The sequence below is a fragment of the Rhinopithecus roxellana genome, chromosome 19 (assembly GCF_007565055.1).
Source record: "Rhinopithecus roxellana isolate Shanxi Qingling chromosome 19, ASM756505v1, whole genome shotgun sequence".
Classification (NCBI taxonomy): domain Eukaryota; kingdom Metazoa; phylum Chordata; class Mammalia; order Primates; family Cercopithecidae; genus Rhinopithecus; species Rhinopithecus roxellana.
This window is the reverse complement of record NC_044567.1, coordinates 37,808,498-37,832,538: the sequence shown is the minus strand read 5'-3', so window position 1 is coordinate 37,832,538 and position 24,041 is coordinate 37,808,498. Positions and strand designations below refer to the sequence as shown.

Here is a 24,041-nt window from a genome sequence, read left to right as displayed (position 1 = left end):
GTGAACATTGAATAGTATTCAGAAATCATTGTTAAAAATGTTTTGGTGTGATAATGGATTTGGGGTTTTGTTTTTAAAAAACCATTTTTGTGTACATACTGACATATTTATAGATGAAACAATGTAATGTCTGGCATTTGCCACTATATAATATGAGTGAGAAGAACTATACAACTTCAACTTAATATCAGATTCTTAAGGGAAAATAGCTCATGGGATTAATTATTATGGGTGAGTGTGAAATTTATTGTAGTGCGATGCTCTGGGAAACAGCTTTGGTGTTTCCTCTTCAAGCACCTGAAGCATGCGCCTAACCAGAGCCATAGAACAGTACAAAGAGCCCTCATAGCTTTTTATCCTTTGGTTCAGAACTGCCTTACACTCCACTGCCTTTTCCTTCTGGCCATGACTTTCACAGTCTCCATCTTACTTGGCTTACAGCTGGCTACCCTGCCTTTCCCTGGTGCTGATTCCAGGTTGATGGCTCTGATTAAGCCTTGGCACTTCCTTGGCATGCTGTTTCCAGCATGGACTCCTTTGTCTCTGCATACACCCCAACCAGAGCCAAGTGGCACGATGTTCTCCAATGTTCCCAGCCTCCTGGGTGTAACACTGGAAGAAGCTCCAAAGAACCTGTCTGTTTGACGACGTAGGAAAGAGACTGATGTAAATGCAAAGTTTTCACATATAACCATCAGAATTGAAAGAGAAAAGAGTGACACTATAAGTGCACTACAATTTCACTGAGGAGTTGGATAAGCAAAATTACAGATACCACAGGAACGATCCTGGAAACTGATTAAATTCCCTTTCTAGTTATACTTTGAATTTCATCAGAATGCCATAAATTGTCATTTTAAAACCACAGTTCAAGTAATATAATATTTTTCAAATTGAAGGACATGTTCCTTTCATGGGTTGTGAAATTAATTTAATAGGCAGCCAAAAACATTTTTAACAGACCAGACTAGACTAGTCTGGAAGGAAATAAATGGAAAATATTAAAGTGAGTCATACATAGTAAGAGCGAATATACTTTCTGTAGAATTTTTCTCTTAGTTTTTCAAGTGTGTGTGTGTGTGTGTGTGTATGTGTATGTGTGTGTATGTGTTGTCACAGTATAAAATCAATTTCTTACTGTGGCCATTTCCAAAAATATTTGAAAATCCTTATGTAATGAATTTCTATATATGATAGCAAAAAACCAAAAAGATTCAGGGGGCAAAAAAGGTAACTCTGAAGGAAAATTTCTGTGAAAACAAAATCCTGGTAATTCAATAACTAACTTGTTACCCGAATCAGAGAACTAATCCATGCCAACCAGTCAGAAGCTGTAAATAACCTGGTAGAAGCAGCAGGCTACTTGATGTCACCTGATTTGTTCTTTTCGTGTGGTTTTGCTGACTATGTTTTCCTGTTGAATTTTAAAGGCCCCACTCATTTTTGTTACTTGGTAACTGCCGTTTTCAGACCAGCTTTTGTCTGTTTCTAGATGCAGCCTGCAGGACACCAGCTGACAGTGGAAGGACTGAGGAAGCTTGTATAATTGTGTACAAGATCCACCACAAGTTCAGCTGAAGAACTGCTCCAAAGTTTAGGTCATGGTTAGATGACATTAGTCACTCAAACACAGACTCAAGCTGCAACAACTAATGCTCCTATGAGATTGGTTATATGCCATGGTCATATTTAGCCAAAGAATGTATGCCTTTTGAAATCCCAGCAGGCGTAGACCTACACATTCTCAACTAAGGAGATATTCATTCATTTTTACAGCTCCTAGGTGGAGAAAACTATTTCCCCCTGCCAAATTTTTCTTTTATGTAAAACTTTAAATAAGAACTAAGAGCTTTCATAGTGCCTGCAAACCTGGAAGTTTTTAATACAAATCCTCTAAAAGTTTGTGTCACTCACAGCTTCTTGCTGTTTTTTGTTTGTTTGTTTTGCTACTTTTTTTTTGTTTGTTTGTTTTTTTTTTTTTTTTTTTTTTTTTTTTTTTTTTTTTAGAACCTCCTCAAAATGGACTTGCGTGTTCCCCTTCTAGAAGGAGTAAGTCCTATTCAAACCCTTTAAATCAAAACTGGGCATGGTGGCTCATGCCTGTAATCCCAGCACTTTGGGAGGCTAAGGCAGGCGGATCACTTGAGATCAGGAATTTGAGACCAGCCTGGCCAATGTGGTGAAACCTCATTTCTAGTAAAAATACAAAAATTAGCCAGACATGGTGGCAGGCACCTACAATCCCAGCTACTTGGGAGGCTGAGGCAGGAGAATTACTTGAACCCAGAAGGCGGAGGCTACAGTGAGGCGAGATTGCATCACTGCACTCCAGGCTGGGTGACAGCAAGAGTCCATCTCATAACCAAAACCAAAACCAAAACCAAAAACAACAAACCCTTTAAATCAAGAGGTGAATCCTGAATCCCCATCTGGAAGGTACTGTGGGAGGGCATAATTATGATAGAGAATCTATCTCAAAATGACATTTGGGAAATGAAATGTTCAAATTCTGACCAAGGGGATCAGAAGGAAATAATTCTGAAAGTCTTAAAAGGGGAAGGTAGGGTGGGGAACACAATTCGAATGAAATCACAAGAAATGTGAAATGTACTTATCAGATGGCTTCACAATGTGCTCTTATTGGTGGTGTGTCCCTGGGCACCAAGGAGGCCATTCTGTATTGAAAGCAGAATGGAGGGGAGCTCAGCGTGGCTCCTCCGAGCAGTCACAAGTGATTCATATGGACCCAGCTGGGGCCCCAAGAAGGGAGAGGGTGCGGTAGTGTGGACACTGTGGATTTCCAGGAACCATAGCAATTCACAGCTCCAGCTCAACAATGATGCAAACCAGGACCTTGCCAAACTGTCTTCTCCCAGAGAACAGAGTCTCTGCTCAGGCTTATGTTCTTGCCTCATTGCGAGTTTCAAATAAGGTGACAAGAATGGCATCTGGAACATTTCCTGGCAGAGAGGGCATTTCTCCCCTCCCCTCTCCCAGAGCTTGTTCCTTTTCTTACCTCTCTCTTTTCCTGCTTCACACTGAAAGAGCTTGGCAATGGAATGAGACCAAACCTTCGCCTCCCTACTTGCTTGCTTAGAGCAAATCACTGGACTCCTGTAAGCCTCAGTTTCCCCAGCAATAAAAGGAAGAGATAATAACTCTTACCTTATAGAGTAGTATGAGGATCGGGGGAATGCACATAATGTGCTCTGCAAACATTCAACACTCAAGGTCGGGGCTTCTTAACTTTGCACTTTAACATTTTGGCCAGGTCATTCTTTGTTGTAGGGGGCTGTCTTGTGCATTGTAGGATGTGTAACAACATCCCTGATCTCTACAAACAGGATACTAGTAGTAGCTTCCCTCTCCTTCCCACAGTCGTGACAACCAAGAATGCCTCTAAATATTGCCAAAGTCCCCCTGAGGGCAAAATCAGGCCTGGTTGACTATGATTTCCATCTTGCTTTCCTTTCTCTCCCTCTCTCTCTCTCTCTCTCTCTCTCTCTCTCTCTCTCAGTTTTGGGAAAGTGAACTGTCATGTTATGAACAGCCCAGATCACAAGTAACTAATGTCCCAAGCAAATAGCCAGCAAGCACCTGAGGCCTACCTGCAGCCAAGTGAGTGACTTTGGAAAAGGACCCTTCCTCGGTTGAGCCCTGAGATGACTGCAGCCCTAGATGACGCACTGATCACAGCCTTTGACAGATCCCAAGTCAGAGGCACTCAGCTAAGCCATACCCCCCTTCCTGACCCACAGAAACTCTGAGATAATAAATGCCTATTCTTTTAAGCTGCTAAGTTTTGGGGTCATTTGTAATGCAGCCATAGGTAGCTAAGACAAGGACCAACAATGATCAAGTAATATATCAGTGTTGCATGGGAAGCAGATGAGTCTATGCACATAAGAGATCTCAGAGGTGACCCCACAGGCAGATCCTGAGGTTTCCATGGTGTTGGCTGGGGAGGACCTTTACATTCTTGCATCAGTATTATTTGGTTGTCCCATATATATTTAGTGCTCTTTCTGTATATGACTTATTGAAACATCCCCTTTATCTTTGTAAGGCTGTGGTTTACCATTTAAAAATGTTAAACAAAACATCTCTTATTCTAAATTAATTTTATCCTCTTATTCACTATATATGAATACATTTTTCTTGACTATCATCAGTGGTATACTAGTTTGTGTTCTCACTTTCCTAAACATGTTTTATTATAAATGTAGCAAACAATTAATATAAAGAATATGAAACAGTGGGGGGAAGCAGAATGTTAATGAGAATTAACCATTATTAACAATTTAGTATGTATCTTTCCAGATATTTTCCGTGAAACACAATTACACTACATAAATACGTACTTTTTTTCAAGATTCGTTGGTTTCAAGGGATAGAAACCAAAGCAAACTAGTGTAAACAGAAAGATTTACTTGGCTTGGATAACCAAAATTCTGGAAGCATACGAGTAGAATTACCTACCTTAGAGATGATTGAAGCCAGGACTAGAACATCACCAGGAATCACTCTCTTTGTCTCTCATCTTTACGTCTCAAGGTGTGTTGGCTTCATTCTCCCACGTTGGGCTTTCCATGAGTCAAGGATATGGCCACCAGCACCTCCTGGCTCTGAGTCTCTTACAACTTTATGACTGAAGTAAAAAGAGGTGTTGGTCTCCCAGCTTGAAAAATCCCAGGTAATGTTTCTGATTGGTTTAGCCTGTTGATTAACCACTCCAGCCAAGGGAGTGAGGTATTATGAGAAGCCCAGCTGGAGTCACATGTCTAATCTACTGCTGGAGAAGGTTACTAGACGAAGTAGGGGAAGGAGTGCTTGGCAGCCTGTAACAGTAGGCACCTATCACAATCTTTCATCCAAGTATTATCATGATGTGTATCATTAGTCTCAATTTGTTTTAATCAGTAAATTACATATCACAGGCTTCTTTACATACGGACATATATTATGCTCAGTTTATTCAATAGTCTACACTCAACAGAACAGAAATATGAACTGTTTTAGTTTTTTTTCCAATCATTTCTTTTAACCATATTCCATGAAATCTCCCTTTCCTGCCCTTAAGAATATCTTGGGCAGATCTCATAGCTTTCTGGTTACTTTTAATTATTAAAATGTGCTTTCCTATCTAGAGTAGTTTAAAAACTAAATCTTACATCCAATATGATGTTCATTCTCTTTCTCAAACCACCAGGCCAGGGTAAGCTTCAGGAAGGGGCTTGAGGTAAAGAAGGGCATGACTCGCCTTTTCACTTCTCCTGCCCTCCCTCTTCTGTGGTTGGCATGAGAAGGAGGGAGAATAAGAAAGACATGTGTCTTTACGTGACTGTTGTGGGATGAACTGCATTCCCCTAAAATTCATATATTGAAGCCCTAACTTCCTGTACCTCGGGTTGTGACTATATTTGGAAACAGGGCCTTAAATGAGGTGATTAAGTTAAAATGAGACCATCAAGGTGGATCCTAAGTCAACCTGACTGGTTTTCTTTGTAAGAACAGGAAATATGGACATAAAACGAGATACTTTGTGTGCATGCCCACAAGGATGACCATTTAAAGCAAACCAGAGAGGCCACAGAGGAAACGAGCCCTTGATTAGTTCCAGTCTCCAGAAATGTGAGAAAATAAATTTCTGTTGTTTAAGTCATTTGTCCTCAACCTTTTTGGCACCAGGAACCGGTTTCCTGAAAGACAATTTTTCCATGGATGGGAGGCAGGGATGATTTAGGGATGAAACTTTTCTACCTCAGATCATCAGGTATTACTTAGATTCTCATAAGGAGTGCACAACCTAGATCTCTTGCATGTGCAGTTCACAATAGGGTTAGTTCTCCTATTAGAATATCATGCGACTGCTGATCTAACAGGAGGTGGAGCTCAGGCAGTAATGCTGGCTGGCCCACCACTCGCTTCATACTGTTCAGCCTGGTTCCTAACAGGCCATGGACTTGTACCGGTCTGTGGCCCAGGAGTTGGGGACCCCTGGTTTAAGCCAACCATTCTGTGGCTTATACACAAGTGTTCACAAAGGTCCTTATAAGCAGGAGGCAAAAGTCAGGATCTGGGAAGGAGATGTGAGGCTGAGGTAGAGGTAGAGTGAGGTAAGGAAGGAGCCATGAGCCAAGAAGTGCAGGTAGCCTCTAGAAGCTGAAAAAGGCATGTAAGATAATACATTTGTGTTGTTTTAAGCTAATGCGTTTGTGACAGCAGCAAAAAGAAAGTATACACTCTTTATGTTCTTAAAAGAGATGTATTGAATGCTGTGAGACAGGACATTTAAACATTTTCATTTTAATACAATTTCAGACTTTCAAAAAAAGTCACAAGAATAATATAAGAAACACTTGTGTTACCTTTATTCTGATTCACCAATTGTTAATGTTTCATTCCATATGCTTTATCATTAGCTCTCACTCACTCTATGTTTTCCTAAACCATTTGAAAGTAATTTTCACATATTATAACCTGCTAGCCACAAATTCTTTATAGTTTGTATATCCTAAAAGCAGGGACTTTTCTTACAGAACCACACTACAATGATCAACATCATCAACCATAACTTTGATGTAATACCATAACCTAAAATTCAGATTTGAATTGCTCTAATTGTCCCAGTAATGTTTTTTTGTGGGTGTTATTTTTCGTGGCCCAGGACCCAATCCAGGAGCATCTTGTGAATTTAGTTGTCATGTCTCTTTAGTCTCTTATAGTCTATAACAGCTTCTTTATCTCTCCTTGTCTTTCATGTTTTTGAAAATTGTGAGTAAAGGCTAGTTATTTTATAAGATATTTTTAAATTTTGCTTTGAAGTTTCCGCATAATTAGATTCAGGTTATACATGTTTGCCAGAAATATGACAGGCATGATATTGTGTCCTAGTCTGTGCACCATATCAGGAGGCACACAACATCAGCTTGTTCCATTATTGATTATGTTAATGTATTACTGATGATGTAAAGTTGCTATCAATATTTCCCCCATTTGTAATTAGTAAGTAATTTGTAGGCAGAATACTTTGAGATTACCTTCCCAACTCCACTAACCACAGCATTGATTCTCACCTTTCCCTATTTTTTTTTTTTTTGTTAACTCCCTTTGACATTGAAACACATGGCTTCCATTATCTATATGATATTTTAACCTGTCTGAAATGATTTTTCATGCCCCTATTTTCCCATTATTTACCACTCAGTATCATAAGTCATTTATAGTCCCTATGAATAGAGAAAATGTATGCATATTTAATTATAAAATCTTGTTCAAATTATTTTTAAAGGTTCTTTTTGGGACTTTCATGTTGCCAAAACATTTTTCACTTTTCTGCAATGTTAATTTCAGTTTTGTTTTGTGACTTTTTAGGGGCGGGGAGGGGTGAGAAAATTTATTGGAAGGTATATAAAAGGTTTACAACTTAGATAATAAAATAAATTACTCTTTAGTTTAAGAATTTCAACTGACCTAAGGCATTATTACCTGGAAGGCCCCAGGGTTGGTGGCACAGCTATGGTTATTCAAGTTCCTGTTACTTGCGTCCATATAAGAGACCACCTAAGCAGGCTTAGTGTGAGCAACAAGACTGTTTATTCACTTGGGTGCAAGTGGGCTGAGTCTGAGAAAGGAGTCAGTGAAGGGTGGTGGGATTATCATTGGTTCTTACAGGTTTGGGATAGTCGGTGGAGTCAGGAGCAATTTTTTGTGGGTAGGGGATGGATGTTACAAAGTACATTCACAAGGGCATGGAGGATGTATTGTCACAAGGGTGGGGAGGAATGTTACAAAGTACATTCACAAAGTACATTATCACAAGGGCGGGGAAAATGTCACGATGGCTTGACCATGGTGTGGCCAGCTCAGAGGACCTTACAGTTCCAATGAACATCACAGAAGGGCTCCTTCCATGGTAAACATTTTCTTTTATTCCACATGAGGATGCTTTTGACTTCAGTGAAACTTCTGATGGGTTCTAATGACACCTTAGTGACTCTAAACAGTATGTTGCCTCAGGCCTGTGCTTTCATCCACTTCAGGTTTCAAGCTGGGTCAGGCCTGGGCAGAACTGATTTTTCTATAGGATCATCTAAATCAGGGGTTCCCAACCCCCGGGATCTAGGTACTGGTCTGTGGCCTGTTAGGAACCAGGCTGTATAGCAGGAGGTAAGGGGTGGGGGGGGGGGGGTGAGCATTACCGGCTGAGCTCCACCTCCTATCAGATCAGCAGTAGAATTAGTTTCTCATAGGAGCGTGAACCCTATTGTAAACTGTGCGTTTGAGAGATCTAGGTTGTGTGCTTCTTATGAGAATCTAACTAATCCCTGATGATCTGAGGTGGAACAAGTTATCCCAAAACCATCCTCACATCCCCACCCCTCTGTGGAAAAATTTTCTTCCACAAAACCAATCCCTGGTGCCAAAAAGTTTGGAGACTACTGATCTAAATAGATTGGTGGCTTTCCATTTCCTGGGGGTGGTGAATTTAAAATCAGAATCCATTATTTGATATGGTTATCTAGCTTGACTTGATTAAGGACAGAAGGGCCAGGGAACAGAGTAGTCATGATACAATTATTCTGATGAAGAGTCTCTCGATCATGGGAAGAACTGTTTTGCTCAGAGCACACTGCCGAAGAGAGGAAAACCAGGGTGCAGTACCAACATACTATGAAACTAAACATCAGAAAAGATTCCTAAGTGTATCCGACGTGCATTCCCAGGAAAGAGCAGAATGGCTATACATGTGGGCTTGACCCCAGAAAGATTTGATTTGAGTCCTGGTACCACTATTTGTTTACTGAATGACTCTAGCCTAGTTACTTAACTTTTTAAAGGTTTGGTTTCCTGCTCTACAAAATAGGGATAATAAAGGTGCTTATATTGCGTGGTTGTTGTATTTCTTAGTATGTATTCCAAGCTCAGCAAATGTCAGCTCACTGTAATTTTACAGATTTTACCCAATAAAGACTTCAGTTTGTCAATTCTTAGTTTTGTTGAATCTTGAGGGAAAGGGTCAAAAGTGATCATTTTTTTCATTGGCAGGTTGCTCTTTAAAACAACAGGATCATGTCCTGCAACCAACCATGTGGGTGGGGAGAATGTGTGAACTCCCTATTGATGATCATGATGCAGCTGAAGAAAATTTGTCACCTCAGTGTGGTACAATGTACTTACCATGATGCTAAATATCTTGTGGACACATTTCCAGGACACAGTGAGTAATACTGTGGCACAATTATGTGCATATAAATCATGGATTTCTTCTTTTTTTTTGTAATAGTTGGTAGAACTACCGTGTTTCCAATATGAAATGACATGGGGAACTATACATGAAATAATATTAATAGAATAAAAAGCAGGATCCTACTGGCTGCCTTTCTCAATCACTATTGGTAATTCAAAGGCACATTGAAATAGTTTGGCTCTGTGTTCCCACCCAAACCTCATCTGAAATTGTAATCCCCATGTGTGGAGAGAGGGGGGTGATTAGATCATGGAAGTGGTTTCCCCTATGCTGTTTTCATGATAGTGAGTGAGTTCTCACAAGATCTAATGGTTTTATAAGTGTTTGACATTTCCTCCTTCACAGGCTCACACTCTTCTCCCTGCTGCCACCCTGTGAAAGAAGGTGCCTGCTTTCCCATCCGCCATGATTGTAAGTTTCCTGAGGCCTCCCCAGCCATGTGGAACTGTGAGTGAACTAAACCTTTTTCCTTTATAAATTACCTAGTTTCAGGGAAGTTCTTTTTAGCAATGTGAAAATGAACTAATACACACATAAATTCAGGTCAAAGTCCTTGCCTTTCCACAAATACCACAGGGACTGGGCACCTGAAGTGCCCAGTTGTCTAGATCTGGGGACTGTTCCTACTCTTTGCCATGGTGGTCAGGTTTGTTCCCAGCTTAGTCTTTGAATTTAGTCTTTGCTATATGTTCTCAAACTCTCTTTTCCAGTGTCTACAAGTGGCATCCACCAATGGTCTCTAAAACATCATGCTCTGTGTCTGGGTCTAGGACATCATAGGTGTTTAAAGGATACCTAGAATTTTTACCTCCTCCAGAAGATATCCAGGAAAGGTGGGCCTTGGTGGGAGGGGTCTTCTGAACCCACAGGACCTCATAAGCCTTGTCTAGAGTGAGACGATCACCTGATTGAGGAATAATCCCACTCTAAGACTTGATGTGGAGGCTAGGACCCAGAACTTGACTCATTATGGCTCCCTTGGCTTCATGGTACTGTTATAGAATCAAACTGGGCTCCACTGGCCTGGCACAGTAAGGCCAGACATCCACACTGAGGTTTGAAGTGGCAAGAAAGGAAGGTATTTATTTGCAGGGCACCAAGGAAGGAGAATTGGCAGCTAAAGCTTATGTCCTGACTTCCCCAATGACTTGCAAGTAACGGTTTTTAAAAACAGGGGTAAATTTCAGGAAAGCAGAAGTTACAAGGAAAATCATAAATCAATACATGGAGGCTACACGTGGGTTATGGCCTGAAAGGGTGGGATATCTTGAAGCATGAGCTTACAGGTCATAGGCAGGTTCAAAGATTTTTCTGATTTGCAATTGGTTAAGGAAGAGAAGCTTTGTTTAAAAATTTACGGTGAGCAGGAAGAATGTTAGCTCTGGCTCATGGGTGTGACTTTCTCCAGGACCCTCAGGAAGAAATCTAGAGCAAAGAATGGTTGTCAGAATTCAGTCCTCAGTTCTCCCTTACCTGAGGTCTATGTGCCAGTGTATCCATTTGTTGGAGGTCCAGGTTTCTGAAAAATAACTCAGGTACATGTTAAGATGTTATCTTTAGTTTCTATAGGGAACCAAACATCTTGGGACTATCAGTTCCTTGGCTGTTGTTTCAGGCTACCATTACCTTCTTTGTTTCAGGCTACCATTACCTTGTTTTGTTTTGTTTTTTTTTTTTTGGAGACAGAGTCTCACTCTGTCGCCCAGGCTGGAGTCCAGTGGCGCGATCTGGGCTCACTGCAAGCTCCACCTCCCGAGTTCACGCCATTCTCCTGCCTCAGCCTCCCAAATAGCTTGGACTACCATTACCTTCCTGTTTATCAAGCTGCTGGTTCACTTTCAGGGCTAGCTAGGCGTCTGGAATTTCGCTTGAAGGAGCTCAAGATTTTCCTTTATTTCCATGCTTGGGGAACCCACAGGCCCCTAAAAGGGGTCCCAGCTCCATCTCAGTACCTGGATTTTCACTTCCTTGCTAAATCAGTCAGTTATAAAAAGCAGATTCAGCTCTAGCCCACATCTGAGTAACTGAGACATTATCATCTCCACTTGGCAAAAACGGAAGCGTGAAATGTGAGTCAGTTGTTTTATTCCACTTCCTAGTGGAGAGAGACAGTTTCTCATCCAGTGTGAATCTAGTCATTCAGGAAGAAACTCAATCCCAGAGAATTATTCAGACGGCGATTGAAGACTGCTCCTAATTAGACACAGGCTGACTCAGGGGCCAGGGCCTGATGCGGCTGGCGAGCAGCTGTCTCACAAGCTCACTTCTTACTCAGTCTCCTGGCACCTGTGCTTCCCTCTATCAAATAAACACAATTATAATTACTCCCTATGTAAGTGCAGCACAACCTGATTTCCGTGTTATTTATACTCCCCACCCCCAAACACACATACCATCTTCTGAGGAGGTGGGTTCCACCTGCTGGAGGGCCCCAAAGTGCTACCAGTATGCAAGGCTGGAGGTGAATTCTCAGGCAGAGCTGAACTGCTCACCAGGAAGGGGACAGGGTAGCGCTACAGGAAAACAAAATTTCCAGGGGGAAAAAACAGGAGAGGGAGACACAAAACCACAAGGTAGAGAAACAGGTCCAGGGCAAAGAAGAATCCAGCTTGGAGACCAGATACTTCCAAAGAGAATTGGGGATGTCAGGCTGAGATTTTGCATAGGAGTTTCCTATAGGATTTATATAGGAGATTTTGTGTAGGAGCTTCCTATAGGATTTGTATGGGAGATTTTGTAAGATTTTGTGTAGGAGTTTCCCATAGGATTTGTATAGGAGATTTTGTAAGATTTTGTGTGGGAGTTTCCCATAGGATTTGTACAGGAGATTTTGTAAGATTTTTTTGTGTAAGAGTTTACTACACAAAATCTTGGTCAACACCTATGCAGTTCATTAATGCTTTTGGTGCAGAACAGATTGCCTATTTATTTACTGGAAAGGAGAGAGATGCTATGTCCTGCATCAAGGTTAGCAAGAGATGAAAAGGAGGCTGAGTTACTTGTGTAGTTACAGTATTTTTAAATGTCAGTTTGCCAGCCTAATCTGTGAGCTACCTGAGGATAGGGATTGTGTCTCTTGATAGCAGATCCCTAGTGCCTAGCACAATGTGAGTGCATAACAGGTGTTCAAACATTTATTGTATGAATATATTAAATGTCTCCACTCAGTGGCTCCATACAACTTCTGATCCCCAACTGAACTGAAGTCTAAAATAATGCTTTTTGTCCCTTTGCCCAGGGTTCTCAGGGCACATTAGAAAGCTGATGATTTGGAGCATGGTAGGAGTGGCAGCAGCAGCTTTAGGGCAATGCTTTCAAAAAGATGCTCTTCAGCCCTCAGGAAGTGGTACTGCTGACTGACAACACACCTGGAACCCCATATAGAGGAAATAACATGGGCCATCAAGATGCCCACTCTAACAAGGGAGACCAATCTGATTTCCATAAGTATTAAAGTCAAATGTTGCTAGGGGATTTTGCATGCTGACATGCAGAGAAAAATAAAGCTTTGCTTAAAGAGTGCATACATTCTTTCTCTGTTTACCCTCTGGGAACATCCACTGTAAAGAGAAATTGAACTCTAATTGTACTCAATTGTGACACTTAGGAAGAAATATAAAGTATATGTAGTTGCAACAACCTTCAATCTTTTCCTTAGGCTAAATGAAACATACTAAATTGAGAAGGAGGTGCTATAGGCTTCATGGTGTCACTAGAATAAAATGGTATAAATAGTATTTTGAATCAGAAGATGTGGCTTGAAGGCCCAACTCAACCACTTACTAGCGATGTGAGTTCCAAGGCTTATTTTAATAACTGATTTTGATTTTGCTTAACTTCTTAATTTCAATAAAAAAATATAACCTTAACTGTATAAAACCAGTAATCAAATTGTGGCAAGATTTTTTAAAAAGAGCAAGAAAAATATTCCTAATTAATGACATTTTAATATTTCTTTATATTTGTAGTTTTTCTATCGTGTCTAGGTATGACTCATGTTTTGCTTAACTTTGTCTGAGACCCAATGTACTTCATCATTCTGAGGACTTATGTCTCTCTTTAATTCTAAACATTTTTCTGATTTTATCTTTTTCAGATACCCTCTATTCTTTCTACTTTGTCTTTCTGGAACTCCTATTTGGTAATGTTGAACTTTATCTGAAATCTGTGCTTCTGGAAAGCAGGGATGGTTAAGAAATCTACCCTCATTTTTGTATTCTGGAAACAGCTAACCTCAAAGGGCACCCTGCCCTTGTATGGTCTGATATAAGACACATCTCCATCCTTCCTCATGACTCAGTTAGACTCTCTACGACTCTCCTGTTTACCTGCCTCTCAAACCCAGGTTCCCTTCCTTTTCACTGAAACATTCCTCGTTAATGAACATTCATCTATTGCTATAGACTGAATAAATTCATCTCCTTAATTTCTTGGTGCACTTTGTCTTTGACATGTTAGACACGCTAGGTACATAGAGCATTAACCTTCTCACCCGTTTATCCTTGTTTCTGCTTCTATTTCATGATGAATCGCCACCTCTTTATCTCTGTGTTATATTGTGAGTACTTTGTTCAAATCTATCCACCAGTTTGCTAATTCTCTATTCAGTGTTGAATCTGATATTTAAACAGGTTTTCATTTCTAAAAGTTATATTTAGTCTTTCTCTCTCTCTGCCTATTCTTTTCACATCCCATTGTTCTTTCATGATACCATTGCAGGATTTTTCCTAGTTCAGCTAAAGACGGGGTCCTTGTCCCATGGCCACGAAAGTTCAGGCTCGCAGATAGTTTGAAGGGTAAGATAGGGTTTTATTGGGTGAAAAGGAAATAAAGGGAGAAACAGGGACTCTTCACAAGGCCAGAGTTCCTCTGGTGTGCTTCTCGCCTCACAGCTTGAATCCCAGATTCCACACACAGGAAGAGGAGGGGCTAGGCTCCTCCCACCTGAAAATGGGGTGAACTTCTGTGGCTCTGCTCCAGTGTGCCAGTCAGTTGGAGTTTTGCCAGGGACCCTCTCCCACCTGGCTGTCTCAGTATCGTTAATTATTTTAAACATACTTCTATTTTAATCTCAGAGATTGCTATATTTTCTCCAGACCAGGAAAATACTGCTTCTCCTGTTTGTTGCATCTGCCAATTCTCCCTCGAGGTAGATTGCTTCCTTGTGTAGTTAATAATTTCTTATTGTAAAGTTACCTCAGTGTTTCATTTTTTTGAAAGGTGATGGTGGCGACTCCTTTGTGCTCTGAATTGTCAAAGTATCACTGCAAAACTATTTTGAGTTTGCTTCTACTTCAGTCCTAGAGTCTCACAAATCCTAGACCAATTTTTTTTTTTTTTTTTTTTTTTTTTTTTTTTTTTTGAGACACTCTGACACCTAGGCTGGAGTGCAGTAGCGCAATCTCGCTCACTGCAGCCTCCATCTCCTGGGTCTAAATGATCTTCCCACCTCGGCTCCCAAGTAGCTGGGACTACAGGGGTGCACCACCACACCTAATTTTTTGTATTATGTTTTGTAGAGACAAGGTTTCACCATTTTGCCCAGGCTGGTCTTGAACTCCTGGGCTCAAGTGATCGTCTGCCTAGGCCTCACAAAGTGCTGAGATTACAGGCGTGAACTACCGTCCCCGGCCCAATTTTTTTTTTTTTTTAGTTTATTTTGTATTTGATTTATTTATTTATTTTTGAGACAGGGTCTCACTGTGTTGTCCAGGCTAGAGTGCAATGGTGCAATCTAGGCTCACTGCAATCTCCACCTCCTGAGTTCAAGCAAACCTTGTGCGTCAGCCTCGTGAGTAGCTGAGATTACAGGCATGTGCCACCATGCCCAGCTAATTTTTGTATTTTTATTACAGACAGTGTCTTACCACATTGGCCAGGTGGTCTTGAACTCCTGGCCTCAAGTGATACACCTGCCTTGGCCTCCCAGGGTGCTGGGATTACAGGCATGAGCCACTGCACCTGGCCTGTTTTTATTTACTTTTTCTTTGAGAAAGAGTCTCTCTTTTTCACCCAGGCTGGAGTGCAGAGGCGCAATCTCAGCTCACTGCAACCTCCTCCTCTGGAATTCAAGTGATTTTCCTGCCTCAGCCTCCTGAGTAGCTGGGATTACAGGCATGCACCACCATACCCAGCTAATTTTTGTATTTTTTAGTAAAGATGGGGTCTCACCATGTTGCACAGGTGGTCTCAAACTCCTGGCCTTAAGTGATCCGCTCCCCACTTGGCCTCCCAAAATGCTGGGATTACAGATGTAAGCCATCATGCCATGCCTTTATTTCTTTTTTAGAGACAGGTTCTTGCTCTGTTGCTGAGGCTGGAGTGCAGTGGTGCCATCATAGCTCACTGGAGGCTTGATCTCTTGTGCTCAAGTGATCCTCCTGCCTTAGCCTCTCTAGTAGCTGGGACTATAGGCATGGACTACTATACCTGGCTAATCCTAGATAATTATTAATGTTAATTTATCACTTTGGTTTCCTGCAAGAGAAAGGTAATGAAAATTTGGACTCTATAACCTTATATTTGATTTCCCATGAGTTATATATTTTCCACCCAGGCTCCTGGTTAACTTCAAGATCTATTGACACTTTCCCAGGCTAGTGGATGGGATTGTTCCTAGTCCCAATTTCACAGATAGGATAGCTTTCCAAAATTCTCAGGTTTTTTTTTTTTTTACCAGAGACATAGTTCCAATTCCCTCTTCATGTGAGATGCTTACACACATAGACTTTAAAAATTATCCCTCAATAAAAACAAAACTGATCTGTTATAGATATGTAAGTCTTAATTCAACAATAATCTCCCATGGATTGCTACACAATTTCCACACCTTTTCTGTTACCATAATATTGAATTGGATCATACAGATAGAGTGTCTGTTTTCTTCCTAACGTTGATCTCCATGATAAAACTCTCTTCCATTAACAAAGTTTTGGGAGATGCTGACTCAGTTGTAGTCAGCAATGGCAAGAGCAGTCAAATTCAAATTTTCAAATGCTAAGCAGTGAAGGAAGAACCCCCATGTGGGGAGGAAATTTGGGACCTGAGAATTAGAGTCCCAAGAGACTCTCCTTCCCTTTGCAAGTTACTATTGCTGTCACCATGCTGACTTAGAGTGTGGCTATTACTCCCTGTGTGTCCCTGTGAGCCCCATGTGGATCCACTTTCTTCAACTTAAAATAGGGAAGAACAAAGAAGTCAGGGACATAAAATAGAGCTAGAAATGAGGCTACTATAAGGAAATGTACTACTAATTTTTTTTGTTTTTTTTAGACGGAGTCTTGCTCTGTCACCCAGGCTGGAGTGCAGTGTTATGATCTCGGCTCACTGCAGGCTCCACTTCCCGGGTTCATGCCATTCTGCTGTCTCAGCCTCCTGAGTAGCTGGGACTACAGGCACATGCCACTGCCAAGCTGGCTAATTTTTTGTATTTTTAGTAGAGATGTGGTTTCACCGTGTTAACCAGAATGGTCTCCATCTCCTGACCTTGTGATCTGCCCACCTCAGCCTCCCAAAGTGCTGGGATTACAGGCATGAGCCACCGCGCCCGGCCAAGAAGTTTTTACATACTTGCTATTGATAGGGCATAAGTTTGTCTGTAAGCTTTCCAACTGCCAGTTTTAAGTAGAAAACACAGTTGTTTAACATATTTCATCTATATTAGTCCTTTCTTGCACTTCCATAAAGAAGTACCTGGCTAGGAGCGGTGGCTCGCACCTGTAATCCCAGCATTTTGGGAGGTCGAGGCAGGTGGATTGCTTGAGTTCAGGAATTTGAGACCAGTGGGGACAACATGGTGAAACCCTATCTCTACAAAAAATACAAAAATTAACCTGTCATGGTGGTGGCACATACCTGTAGTCCTAGCTACTTGGGAGGCTGAAGTGGGAGGATCATCTGAGCCCAGGAAGCGGAGGTTGCAGTGGACCGAGATTATACCACTGTACTCCAGTCTGGGTGAGAGAGTGAGATCCTGTCAAAAAAAAAAAAAAAAAAAAAAAAAAAAGACAGAAAGACCTAAGACTGGGTAATTTATAAAGAAAGGAGGTTGAATTCGCTTGTGGTTCTTCAGGCTATGTAGAAAGCATAGAGGCTTCTGCTTCTGGGGAGGCCTCAGGAAACTTACCATCATGGCAGAAGGTGAAGGGAAAGCAGGCGTGTCTCACACGGCGGAGCAGGAGGAAAAGAGAGAGTGCGAGGTGCTACACATTTTTAAACAGCTAGATCTCATGATAACTCACTTACTCACTGTCACAAGAACAGCACCAAAGGGGTGATGTTAAACCATTCAGGAAGAATCCACCTCCATAATCCAGTCACCTGCCACCAGGTGACTAACATTGGGGATTACAATTCGACATGAGATTTGAGTGGGGACACAGAAACAAGCCATGTCCGTGAATAAGATATAAAAACAAATTAGTTCCTCAACCGAAGTTTTGGGTGCTAATAAGTAAGGTGAACTAATATGAGGGGAAGGTGAAAGAAATACTTTGCTATATCACTTGGAGTGAAGAGTATTAGAACCCAGAGTTCTTGCTTGAGGAAGAATAAATACACACTAACCTGCCCTTCAAGGCGGGCAGGCCTTCACAGATACCTTGTTTGCTGGGTAGAATATTCAGCTTTGGGGCCAGAGCTTAAGAGAGACTATGAACTACCCTGGTGGTCTTTCCCATATTTCACTCAGCCTTCTAAATGAAAGTAGAATTTGAAGTTGCATCATGTTTCCCAGCCTGGGTGGAGAATCCACATTTCCATCCAGGCCTGTTTGACGGTAAATTTCTCCTGGCACAGGCCCTTCCTTGTGTCTCCCAGCTAGTCTGTTTATCATGTCCATATTTAGTTTTCTAGTTTTTATTCTCCACTGATATTTGTTTCTGGGTCTCAGCCCTTTCAGGTTCCTATTACCCCTTTTTGTCACCCTACACATGTGGCTGAATGACCAACAACTAACTCTTTTCCTGAGTGGTACAACTTCATACTAGTTCTGTAAATCAAGGGGGTAGAATTGCCAAGGGGTGAATAATGTGCCCCTAGGAATTCTAGCCAGAGTCAGGTTTTCTCTAGCCACCATCTGTGTACTGGGCACTCTCTTCACTCAGCTTTTAATTTTTTGTTTTATTTTTTAGGTTGGGAGTTCTTTGGGAGAGCACTCCCCTGATTGGTTTTAATTTCGGGTGCTGGAAAGAACTCTCAGACCTGAGAGTCATGAGATTTGGTTTAGAAGAAGCTATGTAACACTGAGCAAGTAATTCACTTTCCCACCTCATTCTTTATATTCACATCTGAAAACAAAAGAGTTGAAATAGAATAGTAAATTTAAACGTTCTAAGATGCTATCTTCCAAAGAAATTTTAAAAGGCAACCCAATAGATGAAAAGAGAGTTGCTGTATTGAAAGTGGAGGTTTCGGTTGTGGTAGTGGTGGGTGCTAGCCCCTTCCCTTTACTCCCCATGGAAGTCACAGAGCACCCCTGTTGAACTGCTCCAACTTTAAAGAACAAAGTTGTAAAAAGAGGGATCTAGATCAAGGGCAAGAATTTTTTTTTTTTTCTGTAAAAGGCCATATAGTAATTATCTTTGATGTTGGGCAACATTTTGGGGCATAATGGGTATATTTTTTTAACTGTAGTGATGGTTTCACAACATACATATTTTAAAAATTACAAAATTTTACATTTTTTGAAAAATGATGGGTTCCTGCTATGTTGTCCAGGCTGGAGTACGGTGGCTATTCACTGGCATGATCACAGCCCACTACAGCCTCAAACTCCTGGGCTCAAGCAGTCCTCCTGCCTCAGCCTCCTGAATAGCTGGGACTACAGGCATGTGTGCCACCTTTTCTTGGCTAAATTTTACATTTTAAACATGTGTGGTTTGTTGTATGTCAGTTATACCCGTTAAAAAGATCATAGTATTTGCAGAAATACTAGACTTTCGTAGATTTTAAAAAGGGAATAATTGGGATGTGAAAAAGGGAATAGAGGTACCTGTGGAAGGAGTCTCTATACTCTCGGTTATAGAATTTAATTTAGGCTGTAGTAATTTTCAGTAGGACACAGACCTTTGGAATGGAATATGTAGTGAATCTCAGTTGTTGTTTTTTGTTGTTGTTGTTCAGCTTTCCTTCTTTCTTTCTTCTGTTAACAGCATCCTTACTCCTTTCAAGAATCTTTCTCTTTGTGGTTACCCATCTATGTGATTACAGTGAGATGGCCAGTCACATTGCCTTAGCAAAAGAGGTAATGGTGCCCTGTCCCCTTTCAATAGTTAGTGGTTCAATGAGTTGGTAAAAGACTCAGGCATTGAAAACCCATTCCTGTTGAGAGGTTGAGGTGTGCAGATCACTTGAAGTTAGGAGTTCAAGACCAGCCTGACCAACATGGCAAAACCCCATCTCTACTAAAAATACAAAAAATAGCTGTGCATTGTGATGCACACCTGTAATCCTAGCTACTCGGGAGGCTGAGGCAGGAGAATCACTTGATCCCGGGAGGCGGAGGTTGCAGTGAGCTGAGATCGCACCACTGCACTCCAGCCTAGGCAACAGAGGGAGATTCTGTCTAATTCAAGTTGGATCAGAGACTTAAATATTAAACCTAAAACCATAAAAACTCTAGAAGAAAACCCAGGCAATACCATTCAGGACATAGGCATGGGCAAGGACTTCATGTCTAAAACACCAAAAGCAATGGCAACAAAAGCCAAAATTTACAAATGGGATCTAATTAAACTAAACAGCTTCTGCACAGCAAAAGAAACTACCATCAGAGTGAACAGACAACCTACAGAATGGGAGAAAATTTTTGCAATCTACTCATCTGACAAAGGACTAATATCCAGAACCTACAAACAACACAAACAAATTTACAAGAAAAAAACAAACAACCCCATCAAAAAGTGGGCAAAGAATATGAACAGACACTTCTCAAAAGAAGACATTTTTGCAGCCAACAGACACATGAAAAAATGCTCATCATCACTAGCCATCAGAGAAATGCAAATCAAAACCACAATGAGATACCATCTCACACCAATTAGAATGGCAATCATTAAAAAGTCAGGAAACAACAGGTGCTGGAGAGGATGTGGAGAAATAAGAACACTTTTACACTGTTGGTGGGAATGTAAACTAGTTCAACCATTGTGGAAAACAGTGTGGTGATTCCTCAAGGATCTAGAACTAGAAATACCATTTGACCCAGCCATCCCATTACTGGGTATATACCAAAGGATTATAAATCATGCTGCTATGAAGACACATGCACACGTATGTTTACTGCAGCACTATTCACAATAGCAAAGACTTGGAACCAACCCAAATGTCCATCATTGACAGAATGGATTAAGAAAATGTGGCACATATACACCATGGAATACTATGCAGCCATAAAAAAGGATGAGTTCGTGTCCTTTGTAGGGACATGGATGCAACTGGAAACCATCAGCAAACTATTGCAAGAACAGAAAACCAAACATCGCATGTTCTCACTCATAGGTGGGAATTGAACAATGAGAACACTTGGACACAGGAAGGGGAACATCACACACCGGGGCCTGTTGTGGGGTGGGGGGGAGGGGGAGGGATAGCATTAGGAGATATACCTAATATAAATGACAAGTTAATGGGTGCAGCACACCAACATGGCACATGTATACATATGTAACAAACCTGCACATTCTGCACATGTACCCTAGAACATAAAGTATAATAAAAAAAAGGAAAAGAAAACCTCATCCTGGAAGACATATTTATATGAATATATATACATATATATGAATATGATTTGGGACATGGATAAAGATATACAGAGATCTAGAGGTTTACTGAAGACAAATGAGAGAAGACTTTTCTTGCCTTTGGGTTGAATATCTTGGTTTTAAAACCCAAGATATTGACTGTGGGTACCTATGTGGAAGAAACCTGAGGGTGTTAGGAAAGAACTTACACATTCACTTATCTCATTGTGTATACATTTTATTGCATCCTTAGTATGTGTCAGTTAATGGTCAAGATGTTGGGAACAGTGGCAAATAGGCAGAAAGAGAGGCATACATGATGATGATTGAAAAGGAAGTCCAGGTGACATTGACTGGAATCTTAAATCTAGTCTCACCTGAGAACACATCCATTCTGCCTTCCACAGTTATGTAAGGCTATGTGATTTCCTCTTTACTGAAGATAGCTTGAACTGTTTCTGTCCCTTGCATATGAAAGAATATAACCAATATAGAAGTTGAACAAGTGTCTTGGCAAGAATATGAAATGGGTCTGTGTAATTTGAAATGATATATTCAATAAATGTGCATTATTTATAATGCAAAACACAAAAAGTAGAGCTAAAAGTTTTTGGCTAGTGGGGATACAGGATACACATAATGTAGAGTGAGAGGGTAATGTAAATTATTGAGGTTTTTTTCCTGAAATAAGAGTAATAGGCATCATTTTTAAGGCACCTAGATATGCCAAATACTTCCCAAACATATATTTTTCAATCTTCAAAACTTTACTTCAAGGAAGATAATAATAGTTGGTTAAGATCTTGAGAGGGTCAAATAGATAGCACCCCGTTTCTTTACCTAAGTTCTAAATAACCTGAGAAATAAGACAGTGGAGAAGAGAGAAGCAAAATATCACTTTTATTACTGAAAAAGATTAAGTTAGATGACTTAGATTAACACAAGAGCCAAATGCTCCTGCACTGAACTTACCTAGTCACTTGAATGCTGTACCAGTGTGGACTTCCCACTGTGGGAGCTGTCAAGGGAAGACTGAAAACACAGAAAAATAGTTCACTCCCAAGTGGGTAAGCTGAGCCAAGAACATTTATTTTTACCAAATTCACTAATCAGATAAGTCATTTCACCTCCCCTGCGATAGACAAATTATAGGGTAGAGAAAGGGTATAAGCACATCCCTATTTGAACCCCTCCTACTAGAAAGGAAACTTCAAAAGTGGGGAACTCTTTCCTCAACATAGTTTGATTTTACACCTGATGAAAATGAAGCTCAGAAATGTTAAATGATTTGGCCAAGATCAGACATTTAATAAATGGCAGAACCAGGAATCAAGGTCAAGTTGACAACCAAGTTCTTCTCTTTCAACCACACTCTGCCTCTTGTCAACTTCTAAATGTTTGTGTGTAGCCCAGCACTGCCTCTGCTAGGAATTTAGCCATCTATCCTCATTAGTGCACAAAGATATATATAGAAACATATCTGCTATAGTATATTTTTAGTGGAAAAAATCAAAGAAACCCAAATTTCCTTCAACAGGAATCATGAAATAAATTATGACACGTATGAAGAGTAGAATGCTTTGTAGCATTTTTTTAAAAATGAGGACCAATTATCTGCATATCAAATGGGAACAAAATAAGATATACTTAGTGTAAAAAAGCATGTGACAGGACAGTGTGTAGACCTGTGTTCCTGTTTGGGACACATTTCAAAAGTATCTATTCATATATACTTAGAACATTTCTGTAAAAATACTTTTTAAAACTTATGGTTACCACTAGGTGTTCGAAGGAGCAGTGATCAGGGCATATTGAGTTTCTCCACTTCAAACATTGCGCTAGTGTTTTTCCCCTCTTTTTCTTTTTTTGAGATATAATTAATATAGCATAAAACTTATGCCCTTACAGTACACAGTGTGGTTGGTCTTAGCATGTTTAGAGTGGTTGTGAAACTGTTACCACTCCCCTAATTCCAGAACATTTTCATCATCAAAAAGAAACCCTCATACCTATTATCCATCACTCCCTGTTCCTTCATGTCCCCAATCCTGGCAACCACTGATCTACTTTTTAATATCTAAAGATTGCTATTCTGGACATTTGATATAAATTGAATCATATAGTATCTGGCTTCTTTCACTTAGTATAATGTTTTCAAGATTCACTCATGTAGTATTATTACTTTTTTATGACTCAATGTATGTGTATAGCACATACATTGTAAATACATAAATAAATAAAAGTTTATTCTTTTTTATGACTCAGTGTATGTATATAGGCATTTTATTTATTCATTTATCAGCAGCTGGATATTTAGGTTGTCTCTACTCTTTGTCTATTATAAAAATGCTGCTGTGAACATGCATTTACAAGTTTTTGTGTGGATATGCATTTTAAATTCTCTTGGGTGTATACGGAAATGGAATTGCTGGGTCATTTAATAACTCTATGTTGAACCTTTTATTTTATTTATTTTTTCTTCTGATAAAAGGGATACATGTGCAGAAAGTGCAAGTTTGTAACATAGGTATACATGTGCCATGGCGGTTTGGCGCACCTATTGACTGTTCCTCTAAGTTCCCTCCCGTCATCCCACCCCCCACCCCCCACCCAGCAGGCCGTGGTGTATGTTTGTATGTTTTATTATCCTCTCTGTCTCCCTGTGTTCTCATTGTTCAACTCCCACTTATGAGTGAGAACATGCGGTGTTTGGTTTTCTGTTCCTGTGTTGTTTTGCTGAGGATGGTGGCTTCCAGTTTCATCCATGTCCCTGCAAAGAACATGATCTCATTCCTTTTTGTGGCTGCATAGTATTCCATGGTGTATATGTACCACATTTTCTTTATCCAGTTTATCATTGATGGGCATTTGGGTTGGTTCCAAGTCTTTGCTATTGTAAATAGTGCTGCAGTAAACATATGTGTGCATGATGTCTTTATAGTAGAATGATTTATATTCCTTTGGGTATATATCCAGTAATGGGATTTCTGGTTCTGATCCTTGAGAAATCACCATACTATCTTCCACAATGGTTGAACTAATGTACATCC

General features: G+C 40.4%; 1 long non-coding RNA gene across 1 annotated transcript in view; it reads left to right on the top strand.

Annotated features, from left to right (window-relative positions):
- LOC115894957 overlaps nucleotides 1–9,672 on the top strand; it is a 70,606-nt gene extending 60,934 nt beyond the window's left edge. The window contains exons 2-3 of the long non-coding RNA XR_004055172.1: nucleotides 9,049–9,220; nucleotides 9,596–9,672. This is a non-coding gene — a long non-coding RNA (uncharacterized LOC115894957). The remainder of the gene's footprint in view (nucleotides 1–9,048; nucleotides 9,221–9,595) is intronic.
- The last annotated feature ends 14,369 nt before the right edge of the window (nucleotides 9,673–24,041 follow it).